The sequence below is a fragment of the Nicrophorus vespilloides genome, unplaced genomic scaffold (assembly GCF_001412225.1).
Source record: "Nicrophorus vespilloides isolate i.1.1-1 unplaced genomic scaffold, Nicve_v1.0, whole genome shotgun sequence".
In the NCBI taxonomy this organism is placed as follows: domain Eukaryota; kingdom Metazoa; phylum Arthropoda; class Insecta; order Coleoptera; family Silphidae; genus Nicrophorus; species Nicrophorus vespilloides.
In genome coordinates this window covers 1-11,385 of record NW_017098385.1, presented here as the reverse complement: position 1 = coordinate 11,385, position 11,385 = coordinate 1, and the positions used below count along the sequence as shown (strand labels likewise).

The 11,385-nt window shown below is 32.5% G+C and overlaps 1 long non-coding RNA gene across 1 annotated transcript; it reads right to left on the bottom strand.

The window, feature by feature from the left end:
* Positions 1 to 291: 291 nt before the first annotated feature.
* Positions 292 to 1,900, bottom strand: LOC108562310. The gene is made up of 3 exons (XR_001891053.1): positions 1,812 to 1,900; positions 1,678 to 1,757; positions 292 to 1,623 (listed from the first exon to the last, which is right to left on the bottom strand). It is a non-coding gene; the product is annotated as an uncharacterized LOC108562310 (long non-coding RNA).
* Between the last annotated feature and the right edge of the window lie 9,485 nt (positions 1,901 to 11,385).

The window sequence follows — 11,385 nt, the reverse complement described above, 5'->3', positions numbered from 1 at the left end:
ATAATAATAATTAGTGTTATTTGGATTTGGAACTTTGACTACCATTAAAATGTACTGTTATTCTGTATGTATTTGTATTCCATAAAGAAATGTGTGCATTTTCATTCGACGTTTCGTCGCTTCATCAATCCAACGACCGGAATATTAATATTCAAAACGTTAAATTAACCATTCGAATGTGTGACTGTAATGCATTTTATGAATGGATCAAAGAACTACGTACGTGTTCCTTGTTATGTACATATAAATTTCGCTCATTTTATTAATTTTTATTTAAGTATAGTGTGCTTAAAATAAATGTAAACGATGCGCATCTCTGAGACTGTATACAAATTTATATTTAAGATAAGATATTTGGAAATGTTGCAGTGAATATCTTCTTGTGGATTGATACGTTTTCCGTTTGTTATAGGACGGTTTCTTCTATCCGGTTTATGCGCGCAGTCCGGTTTTTAATCCGTCCGGTTTATCCTCGTCGTCGAAGCAGTCGGTCGGTGTCTTGAGAAGGAGGAATCGTTAAAATTGAAGGTAGGAAATCTGTTTCTGTCGCTTCCTTCTCGTCAAGTGCATCAATCTTCTAAGATTATTGAGATTGAATAGACGAATTTTGTGTTACAGAGTCTCTGTTGTTGTTGTTCAGTCGCTTGGCATAGGTAGCAGAAGCGTAGAGGCAGACCGAACGGTTTTATTGCGCTCAGAAAACTAGTTATTTCCAGCCGCGTATGACCTAAAACATTTTTCACCTCTCTTTCCAATATTTGCACAACTGTAACAACAACAACAGCAACTATTAGCGCTACCTTATTTTATTTATTCTTCGCCTTTTTCTTCCTTTTCATGTGTGTTTGTGTGCATATTATCGCTGAGAAAATATTATCGATTCGAGCGTCGAGAGAAAAAGAGAGAATAAAATAAGATCGAAGCGATCGATGGATTGGGAGTAGTAACCATGGTATCCAATTTGTTTATGTCGAAGAGGGCGCGCGCGTCGTTGCGTAACTCGCCGGCAATGATGGTCGTTGTTGTGCAAAACTGGATCCGCGAGTTGGTCAACGCGACTGCCTACCAGTTATAATCCTGGATCAATTTAAGATAATCTTGGTAAATACACTGGAAGATATGATCGTAACAGAGCGAAAGAGAGAGACCTAATGCAACTGGTGATCCGTTGCCGCCGCCGCCGTCGTCGTCGTAGTCTGAGTTGACCCAGGTCAGGGGGGCAGCAGTAGCAGCGCTGCACGCCAATTCCAAGAAATTTGGCATATTACTTCGGCTTCGTGTCAAACGGTTGCACCTTGACAATGATATTTTAACTTTCTCAGCTGTTACGCACGCGCACCTTGAAATGAATTCGAAATAGATGGTATTATCTTCGATTTTCGCTCCGTAAACATTGACATCTCCCTGCTGCTGTTCGCTCCTTAATTTGTGAAGGACCTTACGTCACATCGTCAGCAACACAACACACACACACCATAAAACACAGAGCAAACAGATTATAAGATGTGTGTGTGTTTGCGGTAATATCGATCCGGGATTCTTCGCATGCTTGTTTGTCCACCCAATTATCAACGCGGGTGGACTTTCATGATATTTACACACTCAAACATTGACATTTTCTAACTGAAATCAAAGGAATTAACTTACTCATAATCACATCAACTTGTTATTCATTACCTATCAAAACGTCTACAAACAGCTGTCATTTTGACATACACTTGGACACTTCATTTCCACTCCAATCTGTATAAATTTAACTGGAATTAGAATCATTACCTTACTCATAATTACATAAAATTGCTATTCACAACCTTTCAAATTTCCTATGGTCAGCTGTCATTTTGACATTTTGACACGTAATGTTTCTTATAGTATCCTGCATACTCTTGGACACTTCATTTCCACTCCAATCTGCATAAACTTAACTGAAATTAGAATCATTACCTTACTCATAATTACATAAAATTTGCTATTCACAACCTTTCAAATTTCCTATGATCAGCTGTCATTTTGACATTTCGACACGTAATGTTTCTTATAGTATCCTGCATACATTAGGACAGTTCATTTCCACTCCAACCTTCATAAATTTAACTGAAATCAAAGTCATTACCTTACTCAACATCACTTCAACTTGTATTCACTATCTATAAAAATTCCTAAGATCAGCTGTCATTTTGACATTTAGATACCTAATGTTTCTTATAGTTCCTGCATACTCTTGGACACATCATTTCTACTCCAATATGCATAAAATTTAACTGAAATCAAAGTCATTACCTTATTTAACATCACTTCAACTTGCTATTCACAATCTATCAAAATTCCTATGATCAGCTGTCATTTAGATACATAATTTAGACACAAATATCTTGCTTTTCATATTCAAAGTTATTTTTTAATTTCTCCAGTTTCCTCATTAACATCTTCTACAGTTTCTCATTCACTGCACATTTTTTTTTTCCATTTTTAATTTTTAAACATTTTTTTTTTAATTTTTTTTTTATAATGAGTCATGGAAGTACAAATATTTTAGCTGAGCAAACAGACAATATAGTTTGCAGCATTCCTCAAACGCTTGTTTGCTTGCGCAATTATCAGCAGACCAATAATCCAATTAATGGCTCATAAACATTTACATTTTTTTTCCCTCCACCATCATTTTATTAACATATATATATAGATATGTAACATGAAATCAAAGACGTTGTACGGTTTATTATTATTAATCTTGTTATTCTGGGTAATAAGTTCATGAACAATTCACCACTGATTGGAATATCTGCACAATTATTTATAATCCAATTCACAATTGGATAATAAAAGTTGATCCGTCAGTTTGACATTCGAATGAATGGCATCGTTGTTCATAATCATCATTTCATTTAAATTTATTGCAGCATAATTCAATACTGAAATAAAAGATTTACAATCAGCTGTCATTTTGACAGTTGTAGAATTGTAGCTGTCAATGAAACCTTATCAAGAATTTACATCTGGGTAAATTGATTTATCAACCAATACTAGATAATTAATAGATTTATAAACTCAATTGTTTTCAAACTTCACAGCACTCTATTTAATTTAAATTTATTATTAAACAAAATTTGCAATGATTATATTTTTTTTTTTCAGGACTATTATTATTGGATTTTCAACGGTGCGTTTAGTCGAAATTGCGTAAAGAGATGACGATAACGAAATGACAGGGAACGCGAAAAGAGACGAAGAAGTTAGAAGCGTTCACCTGGATGGATGGAGAGGTGAAAAACTTGCAATAATAATCATTTTCGAGCCTCTCTCTTCTCGACGGCGTGTGGCGTATCGCGTTACGTAAGTTCGCATAAATCAAAGGGATTTTTCCCGTATTGCTTTAGTGTGTGTATATTTCGCTGGGTTCCCATTCAGTGTGGCAATCCGTCGTTTCCTCGGGCAAACAAGCCGATGATAAATAAGTTATATATATGTATGTATATGTGTGCGAGTGTGCGTGCGTATTTAAGTGTATTGATGTTATTGCAGGTCACGGTTTGCATCGGGAATGAGAGAAAAATCGACTTGTTTTGCTGCTCCGATATGTGTATACACTTTGCTATAATGTACACACACACACACACTCATATATAGAGAACATAAATGTATTTCTAGAGGGGAGGGCAAAAAGAATGCAAAGAAGATAGAGCTGAGAGGAAATAAAAAAAAGTGCAGCGCATCTGCTTAATCCATCATCGTAATCATCATCAGCTGAATTGCATCGTTTAATCAAGAGGGCTCTCGCTGCCCACGCTCCACTGTTTATTGACTCGATTTCAAGCGATTTTTATCCGCCGTTTAACCCAAAAGGAAACGCGCGATAACTCCTTCGCCGATAACGAACAACAAACCGCAATTGTTCGCATTTTAATTATCATCCTCCTCCTCTTCCTCCGTCAATTATAAGGCCACACGTTCACGTTAAGATCGCTCTGCTCTCCTTGGACGTTCGTCGCTTTAAATGCACTTCTAATATATTCCTGATTGCATCCGATAAGTCGCAGCGAACGAATCCAGTTATACACAAAGAGTAATCATCGATGATGATCATGAATTTCCTTCTGCTAGAATTTCGTTTTATATTAAGACCTAGTACATTGCCCTGAGGAACATCAGATTTTATTTTATTGGATTCTCAATTGTTTGGTGCTCGATCGTACATACATTTGTGAAATGAAAAGAAATGCATTAGAAAACAGGCCATGAATCCATAATCAAAACTAAATTTTTGTTGTTGATTGTACAAAATTGAAGTTGTCGCTGATTGCATATTCCCGTTTCCTCGCCTACCAAACAATTGAAATACGAAACAACAACTGCAACAAAATAATATGAGAAGGAGAGCAATTAAGAATCTATTGCAGAACCAGGGGACGCGTATTTTATATTTACTTAATTGGCCGACAAAGTGGGCAAAAATTGATTCATGCATGTGCGAACGAGCATTTCAAGGGTCAAAACTTCTATTAAATAATATTTACGTAATTAACAAAGAAAGAAACCAAACAAATGTAGCTCGTATTAAAAATATCGGGGTTAAACTCATTGTTGTGTTGCTATGGTAATTTACTAATTATTTGTGAGTTTGACGTTTAGAGTGTGACAAAGGAGGAGAAATATTTGGCACACTCGTCTCGAATTGGGGTTAAAAATCCATTTTGTTGCTATGGTAATTTGTAAGTCAGTTTGCGTATTAACGATTTGAGTTTGGTTTTATATCTCTACCAAGAAGACCTAGTACATTGCCTCGAGGAACATCAGATTTTATTTTATTGTATTCTCAATTGTTTGCTTGATCATACATACAGTTGTGAAATTAAAAGAAATGCATTAGAAAATAAGCCATGAATCCAATGAAAAACTAATCAAAACTAAAAGTTTGTTTGTTTTTTGTTGTTGTTGTTGTTGTTGATTGTACAGAATTGAATTTTCAAGTTGTCGCTGATTGCATATTCCCGTTTCCTCGACTACCAAACAATTGAAATACGAAACAACAACTGCAACAAATATTAAAAAAAAACTGAAGTGATATTAGAGCGAGAAGGAGAGCAATTAAAAATCTATCGCAGAATCGGGGGGGGGACGTGAGATAAGAGTGCGCGTATTTTATATTTACTTAGCTGGTAGACAAAGTGGGTAAGATTTGAAAGAGTGAAACAGAAATGGAGTGAGTGTGAGTGTGTAAAAACGGAAATAACAAAACGCCATTTCTATATTTATACATTTGCCAAACACACACACAAACAAATGCACGCACAAACGAGATACGTAATCTAAAGTAATATTAATTGTAGAAAAATAGCTGCAATACAAATAAATCTATATGCATAATGCATTTACGGTACGTCTACAAAAATCGAGTCGAGTCGAGTGGAAGAGCAAACACTTGGCCGACTGATTACGCGAAAATTAACAAAAATATATATTATAAAAGTATAAAGAAAAACATGTTTCTTTAAACACGTAATCTTGTATTAGTATTAGTACCCTAGCATTACTTTATTTATAAGTCTCGCAATGATTAATTGTTATGTTATTTTTTTTTCAAATGTATTTAATTAATTCAGTTACGAATTGACTTTTTGCTTTATTATTTTAGAAATTTTTCTAACATTTATCAGATAAATGTTAAACGTGCACAAAGAACAATCGTTTTATTGTAATTATTGATTGATTTGTATTTTTTTAATCATTTATCTGATAAAGACGTTCTCGTCAAAACGAAATCGAAATCTACACATAAACTAACTTATAAATTACCATAGCAACACACTGTATTTAATCCCAATATTCTTTACGAGTCGACTGCCAAATATTTCAACTAAATTAAGAATAACTCTTTCAACTTTTTTTATGTTTGTTTGTTTGTTAATTACGTAAATATTATTTGATCGCCAGTTTTATCATCGAATGATTCAAAGTTTGATGCAACTAAATAAATAACTAAAAGTTTTCTATGTAAACTCATTTATGTTCTTTTAATCTCACTTTGAAAGTCAATTTAACAAATAATTAGTAAATTACCATAGCAACAACACAAATATAACTAAGATTCGAGTGCCAACTGAAATTAAAAAAAAAAGAAAAGAAAAACACCTCTTTGTACTTTGCTCCATTTAATTACGTAAATATTATTCAATCTTCACTTTTGCTCCAAAATTCAAAGCACACAAGTTTACTTATTTTTTTAAAGACACTAGCGAAGCGACATTTTCCCCACTCGTGTCAATATTATCTATAATTTGTTATACGCGTACAAATGAAATTTGAGAGCGATTACAATTTGTTTAAAAAAAAAGAAACCTTTCCGAAAACGTCAAATTGATACATAATTAGTAAATTACCATACCAACACAAATATAAGTAAGATTCGAGTGAAAAATGAAATTAAAAAAAAAAGGAAAACACTTTTTTGTACTTTGTTTGCTTTTTTTTGTTTGTTTGTTTGTTAATTACGTAAATATTATTTAATCCCAATTTTATCATCGAATGATTCAAAGTTTGATGCTACTAAATAACTAAAATTATTCTATGTAAACTCATTTATGTTTGTTTTTTTTAATAGTTTTTCTTCACATAAATTATCTCACTTTGAAAGTCAATTTAACAAATAATTAGTATATTACCATAGCAACACAAACTAAGATTCGAGTGCCAACTGAAATTTAAAAAAAAGAAAAACACCTCTTTGTACTTTGATCCATTTAATTACGTAAATATTCTTCAATTTTTTGATCCAAAATTCAAAGCACACAAGTTTACTTATTTCTTTAAAGACAATAGCGAAGCAACATTTTGCCCACTCGTGTCAATATTATCTATAATTTGTTATGCGCGAACAAATGAAATTTGAGAGCGATTACAATTTGTTTAAAAAAAAAACCTTTCCGAAAACCGAGTAAACGTCAAATTGACACATAATTAGTCAATTACCATAGCAACACAAATATAAGTAAGATTCGAATGCCAACTGAAATTTTAAAAAAAGAAAAACACTTTTATGTACTTTGTTTGCTTTTTTTTTTGTTTGTTTGTTTGTTAATTACGTAAATATTATTTAATCCCAGTTTTATCATCGAAAGTGCTCATCATCAAAGTTTGATGCAACTAAATAACTAAAATTATTTTATGTAAACTGATTTATGTTTGTTTTTTTTTTAATAGTTTTTCTTCACATAAATTATCTCACTTTGAAAGTCAATTTAACAAATAATTAGTAAATTACCATAGCAACAACACAAATATAACTAAGATTCGAGTGCCAACTGAAATTAAAAAAAAAACACCTCTTTGAACTTTGTTCCATTTAATTACGTAAATATTATTCAATTTTTGATCCAAAATTCAAAGCACACAAGTTTACTTATTTCTTTAAAGACAATAGCGAAGCGACATTTTCCCTACTCGTGTCAATATTATCTATAATTTGTAATACGCGAACAAATGAAATTTGAGAGCGATTACAATTTGTTAAAAAAAAAGAAACCTTTCCGAAAACGTAAAATTGACACATAATTAGTAAATTACCATAGCAACACAAATATAAGTAAGATTCGAGTGCCAACTGAAATTAAAAAAAAAAGAAAAACACTTTTTTGTACTTTGTTTGCTTTTTGTTTGTTTGTTTGTTTGTTAATTACGTAAATATTATTTAATCCCAATTTTATCATTGAATGATTCAAAGTTTGATGCTACTAAATAACTAAAATTATTCTATGTAAACTCATTTATGTTTGTTTTTTTTTTAATAGTTTTTCTTCACATAAATTATCTCACTTTAAAAGTCAATTTAACAAATAATTAGTAAATTACCATAGCAACACAAACTAAGATTCGAGTGCCAACTGAAATTTAAAAAAAAAACAAAAACACCTCTTTGTACTTTGCTCCATTTAATTACGTAAATATTATTGAATTTTTGATCCAAAATTCAAAGCACACAAGTTTACTTATTTCTTTAAAGACAATAGCGAAGCAACATTTTCCCCACTCGTGTCAATATTATCTATAATTTGTAATGCGCGAACAAATGAAATTTGAGTGCGATTACAATTTTTTTCTAATTAATATATAGTCACTAAATTAATAACAACTGTTATTCATCAAAAAAAATGAACGTTTTCAATAAATTTGAATCTTGAGTGAAATTAACGCACATTAAACGTCAAATTGACACGTAATTAGTAAATTACCATAGCGACACAAAATAACGGAACGCTACTTAATTGCAACGCCAATTACGATTATCGTTTCTGGAAAAACGATTGTCCGGTTTGCAAATCAAAAATGGGACTTTGATCAATTTGAGAATCGATAAATATAAAAGTTTGCTAGCACTTTTAATTACTGGTTATTTGCATTTATTTATTTTTTTTTTTTTCACAAATCATTAACATATATTAAAACACAAATCATCGCACGTGATTCATATCAACGTCAAATTGACAGATTAACTAATACAAAACAATTGAATAATTATTGGTGTTAATTTACTTTATTATTATTAACTATATGCAAGAAGTAAAAAAAATCTAGTTTGGTGCTTCTTGTATAATTTGTTGGCAATAAAGAGGCTACACGTGTGTGACCAATGAAAACAACAATAATAACGAAAGCCTAATAAATTACTAATCTGTTCGTTAAGTGTGTGAATGTGAGTGTGAGTATATAGTGGGTAATGTTAGCAGTATGTGTGTCTACAGATTAATGAGCAAAGTTCATCGTGTCTCCCGCTTAGCAACGCACACGCGGCTCTTCCCCGCCCGCATTGGCTCGACGCGCGAAACTTTCGAATGCGTCCGAAAGGATTATTACTATTATTATAATCCAAAAACAAATCCGCGAAGACAACTCTTTTCTTTTTTCTCCTCTCTTCAGTCAAATTACGAAGACTCTATCGAAATGAGAACAATCCGAACAAATAAACAGACGACGGTCAATCCGTGTGCGTGTGTATCTATGTGTTTCTTTTATCATTAGTTCAGGTTATTCACACCGAATGCAATCGGCTCTGGCCGGCTATATCTGTCCGGCTTAATGGGAATTGATTCTACCACAAAGGAAATTAATCTAATCGCGGATACACGCATAATAATGCCAATTCGGCCAATCTATAATCTGCGGGACGATTCACGAAAACAAGAATTACCACCATCTAAGATAATCTCTTCAATCGAATCTTATCCATCTTGCTCAATCAATAATTGGAATTACACTCGGTCCTCTTTTTATGCGGTTTTTATTTCAAGAAGAATTTTTTTTTAAATAACTATTTTAGGCCATTTTTGACACGTTTCGACACAAATTGGCAAAACCGAGCTTCAGAATTGCAAAGCCAAAGCAAAGTTTAATCACTGATTATATTGTCAAAGAGAAAACATTAACATGCGAAGTTGAGACTAATTTTACTTGTGAAGAATCATTATCTTCAAGACATAGATCTGATATGCTGACTATCTCTTCTACTGATGAAAGTGATTTTGAACCAGTTCGCAAATTATGCCGAACACTCTCATATAACTCATATAATTCGAAAGAAAAAAAATGTGAAGAAAGATTAACTTTCATAAAAATTTTCTGTATTTTTTTCTTGTAAAATTTTTCCGTATAAATTTAGAAGGAATATGTTAAGATTATATTTTTCTGAAATTTAATAATACTTGTCTATGATTGTTAACGTTTTTTATAAAATTATGGATAAACATTTCAGAAAGAAATAAACTAATTATTTTTCTGAAATTTAATAAACACTTTTTTTATGCGATTTTCGGTATATTGTAACTCATTGATTTAGTTTTATGCGGTTTTATTATTATTATTTTTATACGTGTGTCTAGTCCTTTTTTGTGCGATTCATTTTTATGCGTTTTCCTGTGGAACGTATCTACCGCATAAAAAGAGAACCAAGTGTACATTCATATTGGGTTCAATTCATTGTGTTGCTATGGTAATTTACTAATTACGTGTCAATTTGACGTTTAAAGTGCGACAGAAAATAGATTCAGAAATGAGTTTACACATGGAATAATTTCAGTTACTAATGAATGATGAGTACGGTTGATATCTTTATGAATCGCTCTCATTGTTAACAACAAACTTTGAATCGTTGATAATAATAATAATAATAATAATAATAATAATAATAATAGCGCGTGGGAAAATGTTACTTTTTACTACTCTTATTGTCAAATTTGATTCATGCATGTGTGAATGAGCATTTCAGGGATAAAACTTCGATTAAACAATATTGACATGTAATCAACAAAGAAACAAACAAAACTCATTGTTGTGTTGCTATGGTAATTTACTAATTATTTGTGAGTTTGACGTTTAAAGTATGACAAAACAGGAGAAATACTCGGCACACTCGACTCAAATTGGGGTTAAATTTGTAAGTCAGTTTGCTTTTGCGTATTGACGATTCGATTTTTTTTAATTTTGCTTTTCGCTAAATGCGCACCGCTGCAAATCCGATGTTTGTAGTAATAATAGTAAGTAGAAACAAGAAATACATGCAACAATAAAAGAGAAGTGGGAAAAATCGAATGAATAATTCAGCGGGCGGATGGATGGATCGAAGTGGCCGAATGAATTAAACATCGACCATTATATATTATTTCAACAATTATGTTTGTATTTATTTATTGTTGCCAGTTGTGGGTGCGTTCATTAAATGCCGTTTACTTTGCTTCTTCAGCTCGTACCACCACTACTTCTTCGCTCTTAGTCTTTTGTTTGCTTAAAAGTATGGGTAGAGGAGGCCACCTTGCGTTCTTTTTTTTTTTTGTTATTTGTTGATGATATGTACTTTTTCCTTTTCCTGATTGTGCGCCAAGGACAATTTAAAAGCGTTATCAACGTCGAACTCAACACTTTCATGTGTGTGTGTGTGTGTGTTTATAAGTTTGTCCATTATGCAATCGCGACTCTGTGCGGAAACCGCACGTGCATTGCCCAATTCGTCCGTCAGATTTACAACAGTCTCGATGTTGGTTGGCGTTGGATGATTGCTGCCACCGGCAAATGACTAACGCTTTATTATCATTATCATTATTATTATGATGATTATTAGTGCTGGACGTAATTACAATTATAACACTCTGTATTGCTTTTTATTATTCGCTTCGAAAATCAACACATGCACGCCCATAAGTGAAATAGAAAGAGAGAAGTGAAGAGTTGAGAGAGAGAGAGAGTGAGTGGAGGCAATTGTTTTGTTGGAATGAGAGAAAGAGATAAGCCGTAGCGAAAATTACATCATTACCAAGGCCAGACCGATTATGTTCCTTTATTTTAATGCACCGGCGTTTATCTCTGCGGCGATGCACGGTGATATATATATATATATATATA